This window comes from Gobio gobio (genome assembly GCF_949357685.1).
Source record: "Gobio gobio genome assembly, chromosome: 2".
Classification (NCBI taxonomy): domain Eukaryota; kingdom Metazoa; phylum Chordata; class Actinopteri; order Cypriniformes; family Gobionidae; genus Gobio; species Gobio gobio.
Genome location: NC_137098.1, coordinates 6,920,269 through 6,942,415, shown reverse-complemented (window position 1 = coordinate 6,942,415; position 22,147 = coordinate 6,920,269).

The following is a 22,147-nucleotide window of genomic DNA, read 5'->3' as shown; positions in this document are numbered from 1 at the left end:
ACTGTTTTGCCAAATGATCTTACAATTTTGAGAATGTAATTTCTGTTTCAAGAAATGAGCCAAACCAATGGAGAAAAACTGTAATTTCTAGGAAAATATGAATAGACTTGATTTGAATAAATGAGGTCAGTGATGGAAAAGGCAGGCTCTAATTTGACTAACTGTGGAACACTGACAAACAAACAAACAAACATCTAAATATAAATGAAAGAAAACATTTTACAAAATCAAGATGAACAAATAAAGGACATTAAATGAGTCTGCTAGGGTGTAGAAAAACAGACGGATAGACAGACAGACAGACAGACAGACAGACAGATAGATAGATAGATAGATAGATAGATAGATAGATAGATAGATAGATAGATAGATAGATAGATAGATAGATAGATAGATAGATAGATAGATAGATAGATAGATAGATAGATAGAATGAGATTTCTTGTTACGGTGAATAGCTGTCTTGTGTGAGAATAAAGTAAGGATAGAATATGAGGGAGTTTGTGCTGGAGTTTAAAAGGGCTGCAAAGGGACTTGGATACAGAGATGAGACTCTTAAGGAGCTCTTCAATTATGCCCTCGACGAACCGTTCGATTGGATCGTAATGAGAGCGCTGGAGGGGACAACATTTGAGTCGGCGGTGGATTATTTCACTGGCCAGAGGAAGAGGGCCCTTTCCCTGAGTCCGGTGGCTCCACTTCCGGTGGTCCCAAGGCCAGTGGACCCAGTTCCGGTGGTCCCTGTTCTGGTGGTCCCAGTTCCGGTCGTCCGTATTCCGGTGGTCTCTAAGCGGAGGAGGAGAAGGAAGGCGCCAAATGTGACTGCTCCGGTGGTCCCAGTTCCGGTGGTCCCTGCTCCGGTGGTCCCTGCTCCGGAGGTCCCTGCCCCTGCTCTGCCAGCACCACTCTGGCCGCCTGAACTCTGTGGGCCGCCCTGGCCACACAAACTCTGCGTACCGCCCTGGCCGCCTGAACTCTCCGGGCCGCCCTGTCCACACAAACTCTGCGGGCCGCCCTGGCCGCCTGAACTCTGTGGGCCGCCCTGGCCGCCTGAACTCTGCGGGCCGCCCTGGCCGCCTGAACTCTGTGTGCCGCCCTGGCCGCTTGAACTCTGCGGGCCGCCCTGGCCGCCTGAACTCTGCGGGCCGCCCTGGCCGCCTGAACTCTGCGGGCCGCCCTGGCCGCCTGAACTCTGCGGGCCGCCCTGGCCGCCTGAACTCTGCGTGCCGCCCTAACTCTGTGTGCCGCCCTGGCCGCCTGAACTCTGCGTGCCGCCCTGGCCGCCTGAACTCTTTGGGCCGCCCTGGCCGCCTGAACTCCGCGTGCCGCCCTGGCCGCCCTAACTCTTTGTGCCGCCCTGGCCGCCTGAACTCTTTGGGCCGCCCTGGCCGCCTGAACTCCGCGTGCCGCCCTGGCCGCCTGAACTCTTTGGGCCTCCCTGGCCGCCTGAACTCCGCGTGCCGCCCTGGCCGCCTGAACTCTTTGGGCCGCCCTGGCCGCCTGAACTCTGCGTGCTGCCCTGGCCGCCTGAACTCTGCGTGCCGTCCTGGCCGCCTGAACTCTGCGTGCCGCCCTGGCCGCCTGAACTCTTTGGGCCGCCCTGGCCGCTTGAACTTTGCGGGCCACCCTGGCCGCCTGAACTCTGCGGGCCGCCCTGGCCGCCTGAACTCTGCGTGCCGCCCTAACTCTGTGTGCCGCCCTGGCCGCCTGAACTCTGTGTGCCGCCCTGGCCGCCTGAACTCTGTGGGCCGCCCTGGCCGCCTGAACACTGTGTGCCGCTCTGGCCGCCTGAACTCTGCGTGCCGTCCTGGCCGCCTGAACTCTGCGTGCCGTCCTGGCCGCCTGAACTCTGCGTGCCGCCCTGGCCGCCTGAACTCTTTGGGCCGCCCTGGCCGCTTGAACTTTGCGGGCCACCCTGGCCGCCTGAACTCTGCGGGCCGCCCTGGCCGCCTGAACTCTGCGTGCCGCCCTAACTCTGTGTGCCGCCCTGGCCGCCTGAACTCTGTGTGCCGCCCTGGCCGCCTGAACTCTGTGGGCCGCCCTGGCCGCCTGAACACTGTGTGCCGCTCTGGCCGCCTGAACTCTGTGGGCCGCCCTGGCCGCCTGAACTCTGTGTGCCGCTCTGGCCGCCTGAACTCTGTGGGCTGCCCTGGCCACCTGAACTCTGTGTGCCGCTCTGGCCGCCTGAACTCTGTGTGCCGCTCTGGCCGCCTGAACTCTGTGTGCCGCTCTGGCCACCTGAACTCTGTGTGCCGCTCTGGCCGCCTGAACTCTGTGGGCTGCCCTGGCCACCTGAACTCTGTGTGCCGCTCTGGCTGCCTGAACTCTGTGTGCCGCTCTGGCCGCCTGAACTCTGTGTGCCGCTCTGGCCACCTGAACTCTGTGTGCCGCTCTGGCCGCCTGAACTCTGTGTGCCGCTCTGGCCACCTGAACTCTGTGTGCCGCTCTGGCCGCCTGAACTCTGTGTGCCGCTCTGGCCACCTGAACTCTGTGTGCCGCTCTGGCCGCCTGAACTCTGTGTGCCGCTCTGGCCGCCTGAACTCTGTGTGCCGCTCTGGCCACCTGAACTCTGTGTGCCGCTCTGGCCACCTGAACTCTGTGTGCCGCTCTGGCCGCCTGAACTCTGTGTGCCGCTCTGGCCGCCTGAACTCTGTGGGCTGCCCTGGCCACCTGAACTCTGTGTGCCGCTCTGGCCGCCTGAACTCTGTGTGCCGCTGTGGCCGCCTGAACTCTGTGTGCCGCTCTGGCCGCCTGAACTCTGTGTGCCGCTCTGGCCACCTGAACTCTGTGTGCCGCTCTGGCCGCCTGAACTCTGTGTGCCGCTCTGGCCGCCTGAACTCTGTGTGCCGCTCTGGCCGCCTGAACTCTGTGTGCCGCTCTGGCCGCCTGAACTCTGCGTGCCGCCCTGGCCGCCTGAACTCTGCGTGCCGCCCTGGCCGCCTGAACTCTGCGTGCCGCCCTGGCCGCCTGAACTCTGCGTGCCGCTCTGGCCGCCTGAACTCTGCGTGCCGCCCTGGCCGCCTGAACTCTGCGTGCAGCCCTGGCCGCCTGAACTCTGTGTGATGCTCTGGCCGCCTGAACTCTGCGTGCCGCCCTGGCCGCCTGAACTCTGCGTGCAGCCCTGGCCGACTGAACTCTGTGTGACGCTCTGGCCGCCTGAACTCTGCGTGCCGTCCTGGCCGCCTGAACTCTGCGTGCCGCCCTGGCCGCCTGAACTCTGCGTGCCGCCCTGGCCGCCTGAACTCTGCGTGCCGCCCTGGCCGCCTGAACTCTGCGTGCCGCCCTGGCCGCCTGAACTCTGCGTGCCGCCCTGGCCGCCTGAACTCTGCGTGCCGCCCTGGCCGCCTGAACTCTGTGTGACGCTCTGGCCGCCTGAACTCTGCGTGCCGTCCTGGCTGCTGAACTCTGTGTGACGCCCTGGCCGCCTGAACTCTGTGTGCCGCTCTGACTGCCTGAACTCTGTGTGCCGCTCTGGCCGCCTGAACTCTGTGTGCCGCTCTGGCCGCCTGAACTCTGTGTGCCGCTCTGGCCGCCTGAACTCTGTGTGCCGTCCTGGCCGCCTGAACTTTGCGTGCCGCCCTAACTCTGTGTGCCGCCCTGGCCGCCTGAACTCTGTGGGCCGCTCTGGCCACCTGAACTCTGTGTGCCGCCCTGGCCGCCTGAACTCTGTGGGCCGCTCTGGCCGCCTGAACTCTGTGTGCCGCTCTGACTGCCTGAACTCTGTGTGCCGCTCTGACTGCCTGAACTCTGTGTGCCGCTCTGGCCGCCTGAACTCTGTGTGCCGCTCTGGCCGCCTGAACTCTGTGTGCCGCTCTGGCCGCCTGAACTCTGTGTGCCGTCCTGGCCGCCTGAACTTTGCGTGCCGCCCTAACTCTGTGTGCCGCCCTGGCCGCCTGAACTCTGTGGGCCGCTCTGGCCACCTGAACTCTGTGTGCCGCCCTGGCCGCCTGAACTCTGTGGGCCGCTCTGGCCGCCTGAACTCTGTGTGCCGCTCTGGCCGCCTGAACTCTGTGTGCCGCCCTGGCTGCCTGAACTCTGTGTGCCGCCCTGGCCGCCCTAACTCTGTGTGCCGCTCTGGCCGCCTGAACTCTGTGTGCCGCCCTGGCTGCCTGAACTCTGTGTGCCGCTCTGGCCGCCTGAACTCTGTGTGCCGCTCTGGCCGCCTGAACTCTGTCGGCCGCCCTGGCCGCCTGAACTCTGTGTGCCGTCCTGGCCGCCTGAACTCTGTGTGCCGCCCTAACTCTGTGTGCCGCCCTAACTCTGTGTGCCGCCCTAACTCTGTGTGCCGCTCTGGCCGCCTGAACTCTGTGGGCCCCCTGGCCGCCTGAACTCTGCGTGCCGCCTTAACTCTGTGTGCGCCCTGGCCGCCTGAACTCTGTGTGCCGCTCTGGCCGCCTGAATTCTGCGTGCCGCCTTAACTCTGTGTGCCGCCCTGGCCGCCTGAACTCTGCGTGCCGCCCTGGCCGCCTGAACTCTGCGTGCCGCCCTGGCCGCCGTGACTCTGCGTGCCGCCCTGGCCGCCTGAACTCTGCGTGCCGCCGTGGCCGCCGTGACTCTGCGTGCCGCCCTGGCCGCCTGAACTCTGCGTGCCGCCCTGGCCGCCTGAACTCTGCGTGCCGCCCTGGCCGCCTGAACTCTGCGTGCCGCCCTGGCCGTCTGAACTCTGCGTGCCGCCCTGGCCGCCTGAACTCTGCGTGCCGCCCTGGCCGCCTGAACTCTGCGTGCCGCCCTAACTCTGTGTGCCGCTCTGGCCGCCTGAACTCTGTGTGCCGCTCTGGCCGCCTGAACTCTGCGTGCCGCCCTGGCCGCCTGAACTCTGCGTGCAGCCCTAACTCTGTGTGCCGCTCTGGCCGCCTGAACTCTGTGTGCCGCTCTGGCCGCCTGAACTCTGAGGGCCGCCCTGGCCGCCTGAACTCTGCGTGCCGTCCTGGCCTCATAAACTTTATGGGCCGCCCTGGCCTCTTGAACTTTTTGTTTCCGCTGTCCCTCCCTGGTCTGTCCCTCCCGTTCCTTCCTGGTTTGTTCCTCCTGTCCCGCCCTGGTCTGTCCCTCCCATCCCTAGTGGAGCGTCTGGTAGCCACTGCTTAAGGAGGGGTTAATGTCACATGCCTGTGCTCCTGTCTCTGTCTAGATCCCATCCCCCTTGTTATCTCGTTATTGGTTTCATTTGCCCCACCTGTGTTCCCTCATTCCCTGCTTGATTTGTCCCCTTTATAAGCTCATTGTGTTTGTTAGTCTTTGTCGGATCGTTGTCGTGTCTACGTCTCCCGTTTTCCTGTGATTCCCATGGTATGTTTTTGTATGTTGGATTATGTGTCTCCACCCTCCCCCCCGTGGGGTTTTGTTTTGTGTTTGTTTATTTTTGTAAGTAAATTCACTTCTCCTTCTAATGAGTCCTCATCTCAGTTTTCATTTATTGTACGTGACATGTTTATGCCAACTTTCTAGTGTGCAAAATGTGATTTTAATTTACATTTAAAAAAACTCTGATGTTACAGATGTTAAACAGTTGTTAAATATTAGATGTTTAGTTTAGCCTCTGACATTTTAACTCTAACTAACAAACAAATGATGAGTTTTAAATTCTATGATGGACGGATTAAAAAAAAAACTTATGCTAAATAAAGTAGCATTTGTAGCATTTGTTGGGGTAATATATTACAAAAAATAGGAAATAAAAGGACATCTCTCATGGCTGTTTGCATGTTGGTGATATATAATGGGGCTGTTTATTTTCCTGATATTCAAATATTCTGAACTAAAGCCTTTATATTGACATACTGGCTAACGCACGCACAGTATAATGCTTTAAACTGTTCATCATCAATCAACATCAATCTACACTCCATTATCCATAATAATTTATGGTACGTAGATTGAAACAAAAAATAATTGAAAGAATTTTAGCATATGGCTGCAACATAACAAAATGTGGGATCTGAATACACTGTTTTAGTTAATTTGATGCATTCTGCAGATACTTCTAAACAACAAGGCAAATTGCATTGCATTAAGGGTAGCCTATACACTACGTTGCCAAAGGTATTGGGACGTACGCCCCTCCAAATCATTGAACTCAAGTGTTCCAATCACTTCATGGCCACAGGTGTATAAAATCAAGCACTAAGCATGCAGACACTCCTACAAACATTTGTGAAAGAATGGGTCACTCTTAGGAGCTCAGTGAACTCAAGCGTGGTACTGTGATCGGTTGCCACCTGTGCAATAAGTCCATTCGTTATAATTTCCTCACTACTAAATATTCCACGCTCAACTGTTAGTGGTGTTATAACACAGTGGAAGCAATTGGGAACAACAGCAACTCAGCCACAAAGGGGTAGGCCATGTAAAATCACAAAGCGGGGTCAGCGTATGCTGAGGGTCACCGAAGTCGCCAACTTTCTGCAGAGTCAATAGCTACAGACCTCCAAACTTTGTGGCCTTCAGATTAGCTCAAGAACAGTGTGTAGAGCTTCATGGAATGGGTTTCCATGGCCGAGCAGCTCATCCAAGCCTTACATCACCAAGTGCAATGCAAAGCGTGGGATGCAGTGGGGTAAAGCACACCACCACTGGACTCTATAGTGACCAATCACGCTTCTCTGTCTGACAGTCCCATGGACGCAGGGCCGGCCCAAGCCTTTATGGGGCCCTAAGCAGAATTTTATTTGGGGGCCCCTTGGTGCCACCAATACGACTGACTATTGTCAGTTCTTGATAATTCGCACACCCATTATCAATGTTATTAGATGTAGCTGTGTTGCTTACATCATGTCTGCCTGTCATGTTTTTACCGTTATACGGTTTTTAATTGTAACAGTAGCAAACCCACAAGAGTGGTCAGATGTTAAATCGCACTTTAATATCCAAAGTCTTACAGTACTACAATTCAGACTGGGATATGTACACTTTTTAAAAAAATATATAAATATATAAAAAAAAAAAAAGAAGCCTCTTATGCTGAATATGCTCACAATTTTTGCCCCAGTATTATTTGATGAATAAGGGCAAAAGAACAGCATTTATCTGAAATAGAAAGCTTTCAAAGAATCCTAAAAACAAAAAATGACACAACTGTTTTCAAAACTGATAATATTCAGAAATGTTTCTTGATCATCCTCATATCAGAATGGTTTGTGAAGGATCATGTGACACTGAAGACTGGAGTAATGATAAATTCAGCTTTGATCACAGGAATAAATTACACTTTACTATATATTCACATAGAAAACAGCTATTTTAAAATGCAATAATATTTCACAATATTACTCTCCGTTTTTACTGAATTTTTGGTCAAATAAATGCAGCCTTGGTGAGCAGAAGAGACTTCTTTTAAAAACAAGAAATGTTGATGGATTTGTTTAAAACGTTAAACAGCTTTTATTTTGGCAGAAACACGCAGGAAGACCTTTTATTCATTTATAAATGATTCTCATTACGAATTTGGGAAGATGTTTGCTGCATGTTGCGTTCCCAAATTATCATTTTGAGCGACTCAAACATATAGTAGCCTACTTGCAGAGAAGCATTTACTGTGAACAGAAACTGAAAGCTGTACTCCATCCAAAACATGCAGCACGTCAGATAAGATATTCGCACTAAACCATATCACATTCTCAAAATTCTCATTCATAAAAAGTTTACCGGGCAGGCGGGCAACTGAAGTAGCACCGTTTCAGCGCTGATTTTTCTCGCACTTTGTACTTTGAACCCTGGCTAACAAGCCAATAGTGTCCAGCCAATGGTGCTGCGAGCTTGTGCAGCGCTGTCAGAGTCAATCCGTGCATATATTAGAAAACTTTTTTCAAAAAAAGTGCAGTTTATCTAGTAATTGTTTAAGGCCATTTCGCAATTTCAATAAAGCAACATGCAGCAAGTAATTTCATATACTCTTGGGGGCCCCCTGGTGGCGAAGGGGGCCCTAAGCAACCGCTTAGTTCGCTTATGCCTTGGGCCGGCTCTGCATGGACGAGTCTGGGTTTGGTGGTTGCCAGGATATCGGTACTTGCCTGACTGCATTGTGCCAAGTGTAAAGTTTGGTGGAGGGGGGGATTATGGTGTGGGGTTGTTTTTCAGGAGTTGGGCATGGCCCCCTAGTTCCAGTTAAAGGAACTCTTAATAATACAGCATACTAAGACATTTTGGACAATTTCTTGCTCCCAACTTTGTGGGAACCGTTTGGGGACGGCCCCTTCCTGTCCCAACATGACTGAGCACCAGTGCACAAAGCGTTGCTCTATAAAGACATGGATGAGCGAGTTTGGGGTGGAGGAACTTGACTGGCCTGCACAGAGTCCTGATCTCAACCCGATTGAACACCTTTGGGATGAATCAGTGCCTGACCTCACAAATGCACTTCTAGAAGAATGGTCAAATATTCCCATAAACACACTCCTAAACCTTGTGGAAAGCCTTCCCAGAAGAGTTGAAGCTGTTATAGCTGCAAAGGGTGGGTCAACTCCACATTAAACCCTACTGTACTAAATTGTGTAACAGTGAGCTTACAAAACCACGTGTCTATTGTGTTGCGTGTATATTTGCAGCGTGCATTTGTGGGAAGCTTTGATGCCTTTAATGAAAGCGAAATAAAATTTTCTGAATCAGAAGCCGTTGATGTGCTGTCAGTCTCCCCTCGTCCCCCTCCGCTCCGCCGCTAAACCACGCCCACTAATATAGCATTTTTCAAAACTGTGGTGAGAACTGACGGCTGCTGAAACAGGGGGTTTCATGACCCTTTAAATCAAACATTCAGATACAAAAAATAAATCACCTTCATTTACTATGATCAGTACAAAGGAAACACTTGCAACCCACATCCATAAAATAAATAAAGTTCAAGATTAATTTCTTCAATAAGGTCAAAAAGTAATTTTGGTTACACTTTATTTAAAGGTGTCCATGTTACAGTGTAATTGTACATTTCAGCAGTAATAATAATGAACTACATGTACTTACTATAGGGCTAGAGTTAAGATTAGGTTTGGTTTAGTTGTATGTAATTATGCATAATTTATAGTTATTACTAAAGCGTAACCGTAATTTCTTGTTTGCTGTTTTAAAAGGGACAGTTTCCCACCCCTGATTTTTTTCTTCTGAAATGAAATCACATCCTTTACTATCATTCACTATACATACATTAATAATATTAATAATAACAATAAAATAATAAACATCATACATGAAAGTGTTTCACAAGCATAAAAACAAATATTGACTGTACATTTTTACACAGAATCAATATGAAAACAACTATCTTCTGACGAGACACAGGAATTCATTCACAGGTATACTGACTGCAAATTTCTTTTTAGTTCTTCACTCAGAGGTAAAAATACGTTTGAAATGGCTGAGCATATGCGATCAAATATTCTCTTTATTTCAGGAATTTAATTTATAATCAACTATAGAAAGCATAATGCATTCATGCAACCTATTGTTGTCTTTGCCTAGATGGACAGAATGAGTGAATGAATAAGATGGCGGAGCCTCAGAGCCACACCCACTTATTACTCAATCGCCATGGACCAATGGCAGTTCAGAGGTGTTTACTAGATGGAGAAGGCGGAGCCTCAGAGCCACACCCACTTATTAGGCAATCGCCATGGATCAATGGCAGTTCAGAGGTGTTTACTAGATGGAGAAGGTGGAGCCTCAGAGCCACACCCAATTATTATACAATTGCCATGGACCAATGGCAGTTCAGAGGTGTTTACTAGATGGAGAAGGCGGCGCCTCAGAGCCACACCCACTTATTACTCAATCGCCATGGACCAATGGCAGTTCAGAAGTGTTTATTATGGTGCAACATTTTTTGGGGGGAAGTTCGCTTTGGTGAGCTGTTTTAAACCACGGAAACAAACACCAAACGGCCAGATTTGTTTCGAAATGACGTCACACCATTTTGTTCTATAATTTCACATGAGTAGCTATATTGGGGCCTTTACAGCACATTGGCCCTCATTTATCAATCTTGCGTAGAAACGGGCGTATATGTTGGCGTAAGATTATGCTTACACTCCTCTCACCGCCTGATTTATGAAGCTGTGCGCACCTCTGAAATCCAGGTGTACGCAAAACCTGCCCTTGATAAATGCTGCAGCTGAAAACGATCGTCATTAGAATAACACGCCCCTATATATTCAAGTCTGCCTCCCCCACGCCCTCATTTTACGCCATGGACACTCGGAAGACGGCAAAGAAGCGAAACTTCTCTGACGTGGAGATCGAGACCATCACCAGGGAAGTGGAAAAAAAACTAAATTGTTTTATTTGGGAGTTTAAAGAGTGGGATTAAAGCTACACTATGTAACTTTTCCGTCCACTAGAGGTCGCCTGTTCAAAACAAAGGCGTAGTTTGATGACGCCACGTTTGAGCGCAGAATCTCGGGACATGTGGTCTTCACCTCACAGCCGGTTGGAAACAGTCAGGATAGGACTCGGGCAGAAATCATGTTCATGGATGCGATTATTAACATTACTGTAGTGAAGCAGAGCAGGACCGAGTGTTGTGGAGCTGAGCAAGGCCGCAGGAGCGATTGAAGAGCGGGACTGTTATTATGGCATAGTCGCTGGCGGGACTTTTATTATGACACGGTTGCCGGCGGCACTTCCTCTTCTCCAGTGCTGAGTATATGAGGTAACGCAGCTCTGTTTATCGTATTAGATATATCTGAGTGTGTTGAAAAGGAAGTTATGACGTTCGCTCGGCGGCTGCTATGACACTTGTTCACAATGCAGTGAGAGTAAAGTGTTTCACTGAATAAAACCGGAGACCGAGGGTGACGCAGATATGACGCAATCGACAGGCGACTCCCTCACACGCATAGCTCACACGTCCCGGTTCCTCAGTTAAAATAGCAATTTTCTCACGATTTACAAATAGTTGAAAACATTTGGGATATTCTAAGTACTCAACTGAACAAAATATATAACACTGGCCTAGTGGTTTCTGGATATTTTGCTGCAAAAATCCTACATAGTTCACCTTTAAAGGCGCCCACAAAAAGGTGTACGGTGGAAATCCAGTTTAAATAGCTGTTTGGATGAGAAATTTACCTATCACAATTCATTATTTTACAGCACGTGTTTTGAAATAATATGCATTTAATTTCGTATCACATCACATGTATTGGGGTGTACAATAGTGATGATGATGTGATGTGGAGTACCATTCATTCACATTAATATAATTGCATGACAATTTGTTAGATTCTTATTATTATTATGATTTGTATTATTAATGACGCTTATTGTTATTTAGAAGAAGAATGTCGTTATTATTATTATTTATTTTATTATTATTTAAAAGAAGAAGAATGTCATTTTTATTATTTTGTCAGTCTGAATTATGTTCAGTCCCAGTCCGTGCGCAGCTGCCGGGGCTAACCAACGTCAGGTAAAGCGCACAGGCTCGCAACTGGAGGAATAGGCCTACATATCAAATGCTTTGGTAAAGTCACACAAATTAAACATTGAAGTCCATGTTGCACAAAAATAAACACTGAAGTTTATAATTACTTCCCTATTCGCACGGGATTAGTAGCCTATTATGTGGGGAGCTCTGGTGATTTGTAATAATCGCAGAGAATGTCTGTGATCTTAATCCCGTGCAAATCGGCCATGTCTGTAATATGTAAAGTAAAATTCCCCCGCAAATGACCTACCATATTTCGCCAAACACCGAGGTCCTGTGATAATATTAGTCCCGTGCGAATCGGCATCTATTTGGCAGGGATTAGGCGGATCGTATATAATTTTGCAAAGTTTTTGTGTCCTGTGCGCATTTCTATCTTTATCTTTCACGAAGAATGGAGCTATAGGCTGCATATAATGCACACCGTTATGACTTCCCGTGCGGCCGCGCGGATTATAGGCTACTACTTTCACTTTAGAATGAGCACAATTTGGGAGTAATTGCTTGAATGGTGTGTTTAATATTATTCTTAATGAAAAACACAAAAACAGAACAGTACAATGACAACTCGCTTAAATGGGCACTTTTACATTAGCTTTGAAACTGAATCTTCCGTCGTATATTGTTAATATATTGCTCAGTTACGTTTTTAATTGCGTCTGTTCTCTAACTGAACGAAATTATTTGTATTACTATAAAACAATCAAAATTATATTGATACGACTGTTTATAATTTCATACAGCTATATAACGAAAAAACATTTTCAAGTAACATCATATCCGGGAGATAAATCAGTAAATTCGAGTAAAATCACAGCTTATCTCGTGCGAATGCGCCACGCAAAATTCAGTGGGGGAGTAATTTCTAAATCACACGAGGTCCCCAGATAATAGCCTACTTATCCCGTGCGAATAGGGCTTTATTTGTTGTTGTTGTTGTTGTTGTTGTTGTTGTTGTTGTTTTTACAGTGGGTCATAATATAGCATATCTTTGTCAGTGCGTTTTGTGGTGTTAGGAATTGTTTTTCTGCACATTTTCGCACTAACTCAAAACGTGCGTACACCACCTCCTGAGCTGGCGTAGGATTTGAGCGTGCCGTACGCCAACGTCCATATTGATAAATCTCAAAGTCACCGTGGTTTTGGGTGTACGCCAGGTGTACGCTGGAAATTTGGTGTACGCACTTTTGATAAATGAGGGCCATTATGTGTATATCTAGCCGTTGAGTGTATACCAGTGGTGCACTTGTTATTGTGGTGCATTATGGGATTGAATGAGCGTGCTATATAATGCCCACTATGGTTTCAGACACCACTAGAAATGGTTGTTCCATTGAAACGTTCACGTTCACCGTATAAAGGCCTGTTCACACCGGGACGATTTTCGCGCGCGTTTATCGCCAACGTTTAACGCCTCGTGACTAAACAATGGGCGCCAATGTGAGTGTTCACACTGACGCGTAAAACGCCAGGCGTAAAAGCGTCATTTAAAAAAAAACGCCTCGGGTTCGTTTTTTTATTTTGACGCGGCGCGTTAAAAACTGGCCGACCAATGAGATCAGCGCTTTTGTTCACGTGCCTGGAGCTGCTGAAGTGACAGTAAAACACGACTTGGTGGCGCTCAAGCACAAAATCGGTCTTGCCGAGCACACATTGATACGACAAAGAAGTAGTAAGTAGACAAAGAAGAAGATGGGCTGCTAATGCTGCTTGCCAGTTAGCAAAAAGTGTGTGAATGCTTTTGCCATAGACATAATATATCTGTGGTTTTGGCAAGCACGTAAATACTGTCTCTCCTCTTCTTCTGTGTGACAAGCGAGTGTCAGAAGCGAGTGTCAGAAGCTCTTCTGCGTGCCGCCCTGGCCGTCTGAACTCTGCGTGCCGCCCTGGCCGCCTGAACTCTGCGTGCCGCCCTGGCCGCCTGAACTCTGCGTGCCGCCCTAACTCTGTGTGCCGCTCTGGCCGCCTGAACTCTGTGTGCCGCTCTGGCCGCCTGAACTCTGCGTGCCGCCCTGGCCGCCTGAACTCTGCGTGCAGCCCTAACTCTGTGTGCCGCTCTGGCCGCCTGAACTCTGTGTGCCGCTCTGGCCGCCTGAACTCTGAGGGCCGCCCTGGCCGCCTGAACTCTGCGTGCCGTCCTGGCCTCATAAACTTTATGGGCCGCCCTGGCCTCTTGAACTTTTTGTTTCCGCTGTCCCTCCCTGGTCTGTCCCTCCCGTTCCTTCCTGGTTTGTTCCTCCTGTCCCGCCCTGGTCTGTCCCTCCCATCCCTAGTGGAGCGTCTGGTAGCCACTGCTTAAGGAGGGGTTAATGTCACATGCCTGTGCTCCTGTCTCTGTCTAGATCCCATCCCCCTTGTTATCTCGTTATTGGTTTCATTTGCCCCACCTGTGTTCCCTCATTCCCTGCTTGATTTGTCCCCTTTATAAGCTCATTGTGTTTGTTAGTCTTTGTCGGATCGTTGTCGTGTCTACGTCTCCCGTTTTCCTGTGATTCCCATGGTATGTTTTTGTATGTTGGATTATGTGTCTCCACCCTCCCCCCCGTGGGGTTTTGTTTTGTGTTTGTTTATTTTTGTAAGTAAATTCACTTCTCCTTCTAATGAGTCCTCATCTCAGTTTTCATTTATTGTACGTGACATGTTTATGCCAACTTTCTAGTGTGCAAAATGTGATTTTAATTTACATTTAAAAAAACTCTGATGTTACAGATGTTAAACAGTTGTTAAATATTAGATGTTTAGTTTAGCCTCTGACATTTTAACTCTAACTAACAAACAAATGATGAGTTTTAAATTCTATGATGGACGGATTAAAAAAAAAACTTATGCTAAATAAAGTAGCATTTGTAGCATTTGTTGGGGTAATATATTACAAAAAATAGGAAATAAAAGGACATCTCTCATGGCTGTTTGCATGTTGGTGATATATAATGGGGCTGTTTATTTTCCTGATATTCAAATATTCTGAACTAAAGCCTTTATATTGACATACTGGCTAACGCACGCACAGTATAATGCTTTAAACTGTTCATCATCAATCAACATCAATCTACACTCCATTATCCATAATAATTTATGGTACGTAGATTGAAACAAAAAATAATTGAAAGAATTTTAGCATATGGCTGCAACATAACAAAATGTGGGATCTGAATACACTGTTTTAGTTAATTTGATGCATTCTGCAGATACTTCTAAACAACAAGGCAAATTGCATTGCATTAAGGGTAGCCTATACACTACGTTGCCAAAGGTATTGGGACGTACGCCCCTCCAAATCATTGAACTCAAGTGTTCCAATCACTTCATGGCCACAGGTGTATAAAATCAAGCACTAAGCATGCAGACACTCCTACAAACATTTGTGAAAGAATGGGTCACTCTTAGGAGCTCAGTGAACTCAAGCGTGGTACTGTGATCGGTTGCCACCTGTGCAATAAGTCCATTCGTTATAATTTCCTCACTACTAAATATTCCACGCTCAACTGTTAGTGGTGTTATAACACAGTGGAAGCAATTGGGAACAACAGCAACTCAGCCACAAAGGGGTAGGCCATGTAAAATCACAAAGCGGGGTCAGCGTATGCTGAGGGTCACCGAAGTCGCCAACTTTCTGCAGAGTCAATAGCTACAGACCTCCAAACTTTGTGGCCTTCAGATTAGCTCAAGAACAGTGTGTAGAGCTTCATGGAATGGGTTTCCATGGCCGAGCAGCTCATCCAAGCCTTACATCACCAAGTGCAATGCAAAGCGTGGGATGCAGTGGGGTAAAGCACACCACCACTGGACTCTATAGTGACCAATCACGCTTCTCTGTCTGACAGTCCCATGGACGCAGGGCCGGCCCAAGCCTTTATGGGGCCCTAAGCAGAATTTTATTTGGGGGCCCCTTGGTGCCACCAATACGACTGACTATTGTCAGTTCTTGATAATTCGCACACCCATTATCAATGTTATTAGATGTAGCTGTGTTGCTTACATCATGTCTGCCTGTCATGTTTTTACCGTTATACGGTTTTTAATTGTAACAGTAGCAAACCCACAAGAGTGGTCAGATGTTAAATCGCACTTTAATATCCAAAGTCTTACAGTACTACAATTCAGACTGGGATATGTACACTTTTTAAAAAAATATATAAATATATATAAAAAAAAAAAGAAGCCTCTTATGCTGAATATGCTCACAATTTTTGCCCCAGTATTATTTGATGAATAAGGGCAAAAGAACAGCATTTATCTGAAATAGAAAGCTTTCAAAGAATCCTAAAAACAAAAAATGACACAACTGTTTTCAAAACTGATAATATTCAGAAATGTTTCTTGATCATCCTCATATCAGAATGGTTTGTGAAGGATCATGTGACACTGAAGACTGGAGTAATGATAAATTCAGCTTTGATCACAGGAATAAATTACACTTTACTATATATTCACATAGAAAACAGCTATTTTAAAATGCAATAATATTTCACAATATTACTCTCCGTTTTTACTGAATTTTTGGTCAAATAAATGCAGCCTTGGTGAGCAGAAGAGACTTCTTTTAAAAACAAGAAATGTTGATGGATTTGTTTAAAACGTTAAACAGCTTTTATTTTGGCAGAAACACGCAGGAAGACCTTTTATTCATTTATAAATGATTCTCATTACGAATTTGGGAAGATGTTTGCTGCATGTTGCGTTCCCAAATTATCATTTTGAGCGACTCAAACATATAGTAGCCTACTTGCAGAGAAGCATTTACTGTGAACAGAAACTGAAAGCTGTACTCCATCCAAAACATGCAGCACGTCAGATAAGATATTCGCACTAAACCATATCACATTCTCAAAATTCTCATTCATAAAAAGTTTACCGGGCAGGCGGGCAACTGAAGTAGCACCGTTTCAGCGCTGATTTTTCTCGCACTTTGTACTTTGAACCCTGGCTAACAAGCCAATAGTGTCCAGCCAATGGTGCTGCGAGCTTGTGCAGCGCTGTCAGAGTCAATCCGTGCATATATTAGAAAACTTTTTTCAAAAAAAGTGCAGTTTATCTAGTAATTGTTTAAGGCCATTTCGCAATTTCAATAAAGCAACATGCAGCAAGTAATTTCATATACTCTTGGGGGCCCCCTGGTGGCGAAGGGGGCCCTAAGCAACCGCTTAGTTCGCTTATGCCTTGGGCCGGCTCTGCATGGACGAGTCTGGGTTTGGTGGTTGCCAGGATATCGGTACTTGCCTGACTGCATTGTGCCAAGTGTAAAGTTTGGTGGAGGGGGGGATTATGGTGTGGGGTTGTTTTTCAGGAGTTGGGCATGGCCCCCTAGTTCCAGTTAAAGGAACTCTTAATAATACAGCATACTAAGACATTTTGGACAATTTCTTGCTCCCAACTTTGTGGGAACCGTTTGGGGACGGCCCCTTCCTGTCCCAACATGACTGAGCACCAGTGCACAAAGCGTTGCTCTATAAAGACATGGATGAGCGAGTTTGGGGTGGAGGAACTTGACTGGCCTGCACAGAGTCCTGATCTCAACCCGATTGAACACCTTTGGGATGAATCAGTGCCTGACCTCACAAATGCACTTCTAGAAGAATGGTCAAATATTCCCATAAACACACTCCTAAACCTTGTGGAAAGCCTTCCCAGAAGAGTTGAAGCTGTTATAGCTGCAAAGGGTGGGTCAACTCCACATTAAACCCTACTGTACTAAATTGTGTAACAGTGAGCTTACAAAACCACGTGTCTATTGTGTTGCGTGTATATTTGCAGCGTGCATTTGTGGGAAGCTTTGATGCCTTTAATGAAAGCGAAATAAAATTTTCTGAATCAGAAGCCGTTGATGTGCTGTCAGTCTCCCCTCGTCCCCCTCCGCTCCGCCGCTAAACCACGCCCACTAATATAGCATTTTTCAAAACTGTGGTGAGAACTGACGGCTGCTGAAACAGGGGGTTTCATGACCCTTTAAATCAAACATTCAGATACAAAAAATAAATCACCTTCATTTACTATGATCAGTACAAAGGAAACACTTGCAACCCACATCCATAAAATAAATAAAGTTCAAGATTAATTTCTTCAATAAGGTCAAAAAGTAATTTTGGTTACACTTTATTTAAAGGTGTCCATGTTACAGTGTAATTGTACATTTCAGCAGTAATAATAATGAACTACATGTACTTACTATAGGGCTAGAGTTAAGATTAGGTTTGGTTTAGTTGTATGTAATTATGCATAATTTATAGTTATTACTAAAGCGTAACCGTAATTTCTTGTTTGCTGTTTTAAAAGGGACAGTTTCCCACCCCTGATTTTTTTCTTCTGAAATGAAATCACATCCTTTACTATCATTCACTATACATACATTAATAATATTAATAATAACAATAAAATAATAAACATCATACATGAAAGTGTTTCACAAGCATAAAAACAAATATTGACTGTACATTTTTACACAGAATCAATATGAAAACAACTATCTTCTGACGAGACACAGGAATTCATTCACAGGTATACTGACTGCAAATTTCTTTTTAGTTCTTCACTCAGAGGTAAAAATACGTTTGAAATGGCTGAGCATATGCGATCAAATATTCTCTTTATTTCAGGAATTTAATTTATAATCAACTATAGAAAGCATAATGCATTCATGCAACCTATTGTTGTCTTTGCCTAGATGGACAGAATGAGTGAATGAATAAGATGGCGGAGCCTCAGAGCCACACCCACTTATTACTCAATCGCCATGGACCAATGGCAGTTCAGAGGTGTTTACTAGATGGAGAAGGCGGAGCCTCAGAGCCACACCCACTTATTAGGCAATCGCCATGGATCAATGGCAGTTCAGAGGTGTTTACTAGATGGAGAAGGTGGAGCCTCAGAGCCACACCCAATTATTATACAATTGCCATGGACCAATGGCAGTTCAGAGGTGTTTACTAGATGGAGAAGGCGGCGCCTCAGAGCCACACCCACTTATTACTCAATCGCCATGGACCAATGGCAGTTCAGAAGTGTTTATTATGGTGCAACATTTTTTGGGGGGAAGTTCGCTTTGGTGAGCTGTTTTAAACCACGGAAACAAACACCAAACGGCCAGATTTGTTTCGAAATGACGTCACACCATTTTGTTCTATAATTTCACATGAGTAGCTATATTGGGGCCTTTACAGCACATTGGCCCTCATTTATCAATCTTGCGTAGAAACGGGCGTATATGTTGGCGTAAGATTATGCTTACACTCCTCTCACCGCCTGATTTATGAAGCTGTGCGCACCTCTGAAATCCAGGTGTACGCAAAACCTGCCCTTGATAAATGCTGCAGCTGAAAACGATCGTCATTAGAATAACACGCCCCTATATATTCAAGTCTGCCTCCCCCACGCCCTCATTTTACGCCATGGACACTCGGAAGACGGCAAAGAAGCGAAACTTCTCTGACGTGGAGATCGAGACCATCACCAGGGAAGTGGAAAAAAAACTAAATTGTTTTATTTGGGAGTTTAAAGAGTGGGATTAAAGCTACACTATGTAACTTTTCCGTCCACTAGAGGTCGCCTGTTCAAAACAAAGGCGTAGTTTGATGACGCCACGTTTGAGCGCAGAATCTCGGGACATGTGGTCTTCACCTCACAGCCGGTTGGAAACAGTCAGGATAGGACTCGGGCAGAAATCATGTTCATGGATGCGATTATTAACATTACTGTAGTGAAGCAGAGCAGGACCGAGTGTTGTGGAGCTGAGCAAGGCCGCAGGAGCGATTGAAGAGCGGGACTGTTATTATGGCATAGTCGCTGGCGGGACTTTTATTATGACACGGTTGCCGGCGGCACTTCCTCTTCTCCAGTGCTGAGTATATGAGGTAACGCAGCTCTGTTTATCGTATTAGATATATCTGAGTGTGTTGAAAAGGAAGTTATGACGTTCGCTCGGCGGCTGCTATGACACTTGTTCACAATGCAGTGAGAGTAAAGTGTTTCACTGAATAAAACCGGAGACCGAGGGTGACGCAGATATGACGCAATCGACAGGCGACTCCCTCACACGCATAGCTCACACGTCCCGGTTCCTCAGTTAAAATAGCAATTTTCTCACGATTTACAAATAGTTGAAAACATTTGGGATATTCTAAGTACTCAACTGAACAAAATATATAACACTGGCCTAGTGGTTTCTGGATATTTTGCTGCAAAAATCCTACATAGTTCACCTTTAAAGGCGCCCACAAAAAGGTGTACGGTGGAAATCCAGTTTAAATAGCTGTTTGGATGAGAAATTTACCTATCACAATTCATTATTTTACAGCACGTGTTTTGAAATAATATGCATTTAATTTCGTATCACATCACATGTATTGGGGTGTACAATAGTGATGATGATGTGATGTGGAGTACCATTCATTCACATTAATATAATTGCATGACAATTTGTTAGATTCTTATTATTATTATGATTTGTATTATTAATGACGCTTATTGTTATTTAGAAGAAGAATGTCGTTATTATTATTATTTATTTTATTATTATTTAAAAGAAGAAGAATGTCATTTTTATTATTTTGTCAGTCTGAATTATGTTCAGTCCCAGTCCGTGCGCAGCTGCCGGGGCTAACCAACGTCAGGTAAAGCGCACAGGCTCGCAACTGGAGGAATAGGCCTACATATCAAATGCTTTGGTAAAGTCACACAAATTAAACATTGAAGTCCATGTTGCACAAAAATAAACACTGAAGTTTATAATTACTTCCCTATTCGCACGGGATTAGTAGCCTATTATGTGGGGAGCTCTGGTGATTTGTAATAATCGCAGAGAATGTCTGTGATCTTAATCCCGTGCAAATCGGCCATGTCTGTAATATGTAAAGTAAAATTCCCCCGCAAATGACCTACCATATTTCGCCAAACACCGAGGTCCTGTGATAATATTAGTCCCGTGCGAATCGGCATCTATTTGGCAGGGATTAGGCGGATCGTATATAATTTTGCAAAGTTTTTGTGTCCTGTGCGCATTTCTATCTTTATCTTTCACGAAGAATGGAGCTATAGGCTGCATATAATGCACACCGTTATGACTTCCCGTGCGGCCGCGCGGATTATAGGCTACTACTTTCACTTTAGAATGAGCACAATTTGGGAGTAATTGCTTGAATGGTGTGTTTAATATTATTCTTAATGAAAAACACAAAAACAGAACAGTACAATGACAACTCGCTTAAATGGGCACTTTTACATTAGCTTTGAAACTGAATCTTCCGTCGTATATTGTTAATATATTGCTCAGTTACGTTTTTAATTGCGTCTGTTCTCTAACTGAACGAAATTATTTGTATTACTATAAAACAATCAAAATTATATTGATACGACTGTTTATAATTTCATACAGCTATATAACGAAAAAACATTTTCAAGTAACATCATATCCGGGAGATAAATCAGTAAATTCGAGTAAAATCACAGCTTATCTCGTGCGAATGCGCCACGCAAAATTCAGTGGGGGAGTAATTTCTAAATCACACGAGGTCCCCAGATAATAGCCTACTTATCCCGTGCGAATAGGGCTTTATTTGTTGTTGTTGTTGTTGTTGTTGTTGTTGTTGTTTTTACAGTGGGTCATAATATAGCATATCTTTGTCAGTGCGTTTTGTGGTGTTAGGAATTGTTTTTCTGCACATTTTCGCACTAACTCAAAACGTGCGTACACCACCTCCTGAGCTGGCGTAGGATTTGAGCGTGCCGTACGCCAACGTCCATATTGATAAATCTCAAAGTCACCGTGGTTTTGGGTGTACGCCAGGTGTACGCTGGAAATTTGGTGTACGCACTTTTGATAAATGAGGGCTATTATGTGTATATCTAGCCGTTGAGTGTATACCAGTGGTGCACTTGTTATTGTGGTGCATTATGGGATTGAATGAGCGTGCTATATAATGCCCACTATGGTTTCAGACACCACTAGAAATGGTTGTTCCATTGAAACGTTCACGTTCACCGTATAAAGGCCTGTTCACACCGGGACGATTTTCGCGCGCGTTTATCGCCAACGTTTAACGCCTCGTGACTAAACAATGGGCGCCAATGTGAGTGTTCACACTGACGCGTAAAACGCCAGGCGTAAAAGCGTCATTTAAAAAAAAACGCCTCGGGTTCGTTTTTTTATTTTGACGCGGCGCGTTAAAAACTGGCCGACCAATGAGATCAGCGCTTTTGTTCACGTGCCTGGAGCTGCTGAAGTGACAGTAAAACACGACTTGGTGGCGCTCAAGCACAAAATCGGTCTTGCCGAGCACACATTGATACGACAAAGAAGTAGTAAGTAGACAAAGAAGAAGATGGGCTGCTAATGCTGCTTGCCAGTTAGCAAAAAGTGTGTGAATGCTTTTGCCATAGACATAATATATCTGTGGTTTTGGCAAGCACGTAAATACTGTCTCTCCTCTTCTTCTGTGTGACAAGCGAGTGTCAGAAGCGTAAGTGCCGCAGCACCACCTTGTGTATCGGGAGCGCATCTACTGAATGTGCACGTTCACTCGGCGCATCGCCAGTGGAAATCGCTTGGGTGTGAACACTCAAGACGCGCCGAAAAACGTCACGAAAAATGCTGGCGATAAGCGCGTGCGATATTCGTCCCGGTGTGTACAGGCCTTAAGGGTGTAGAAACGATTTCAGACACAGCCCGAGTGTGGGATTTGTGCGCCTCTAGTGGCACTGGAATTTTAAAAAAGAGCGAAAAGGGTTCCCAAAACACTCCCCC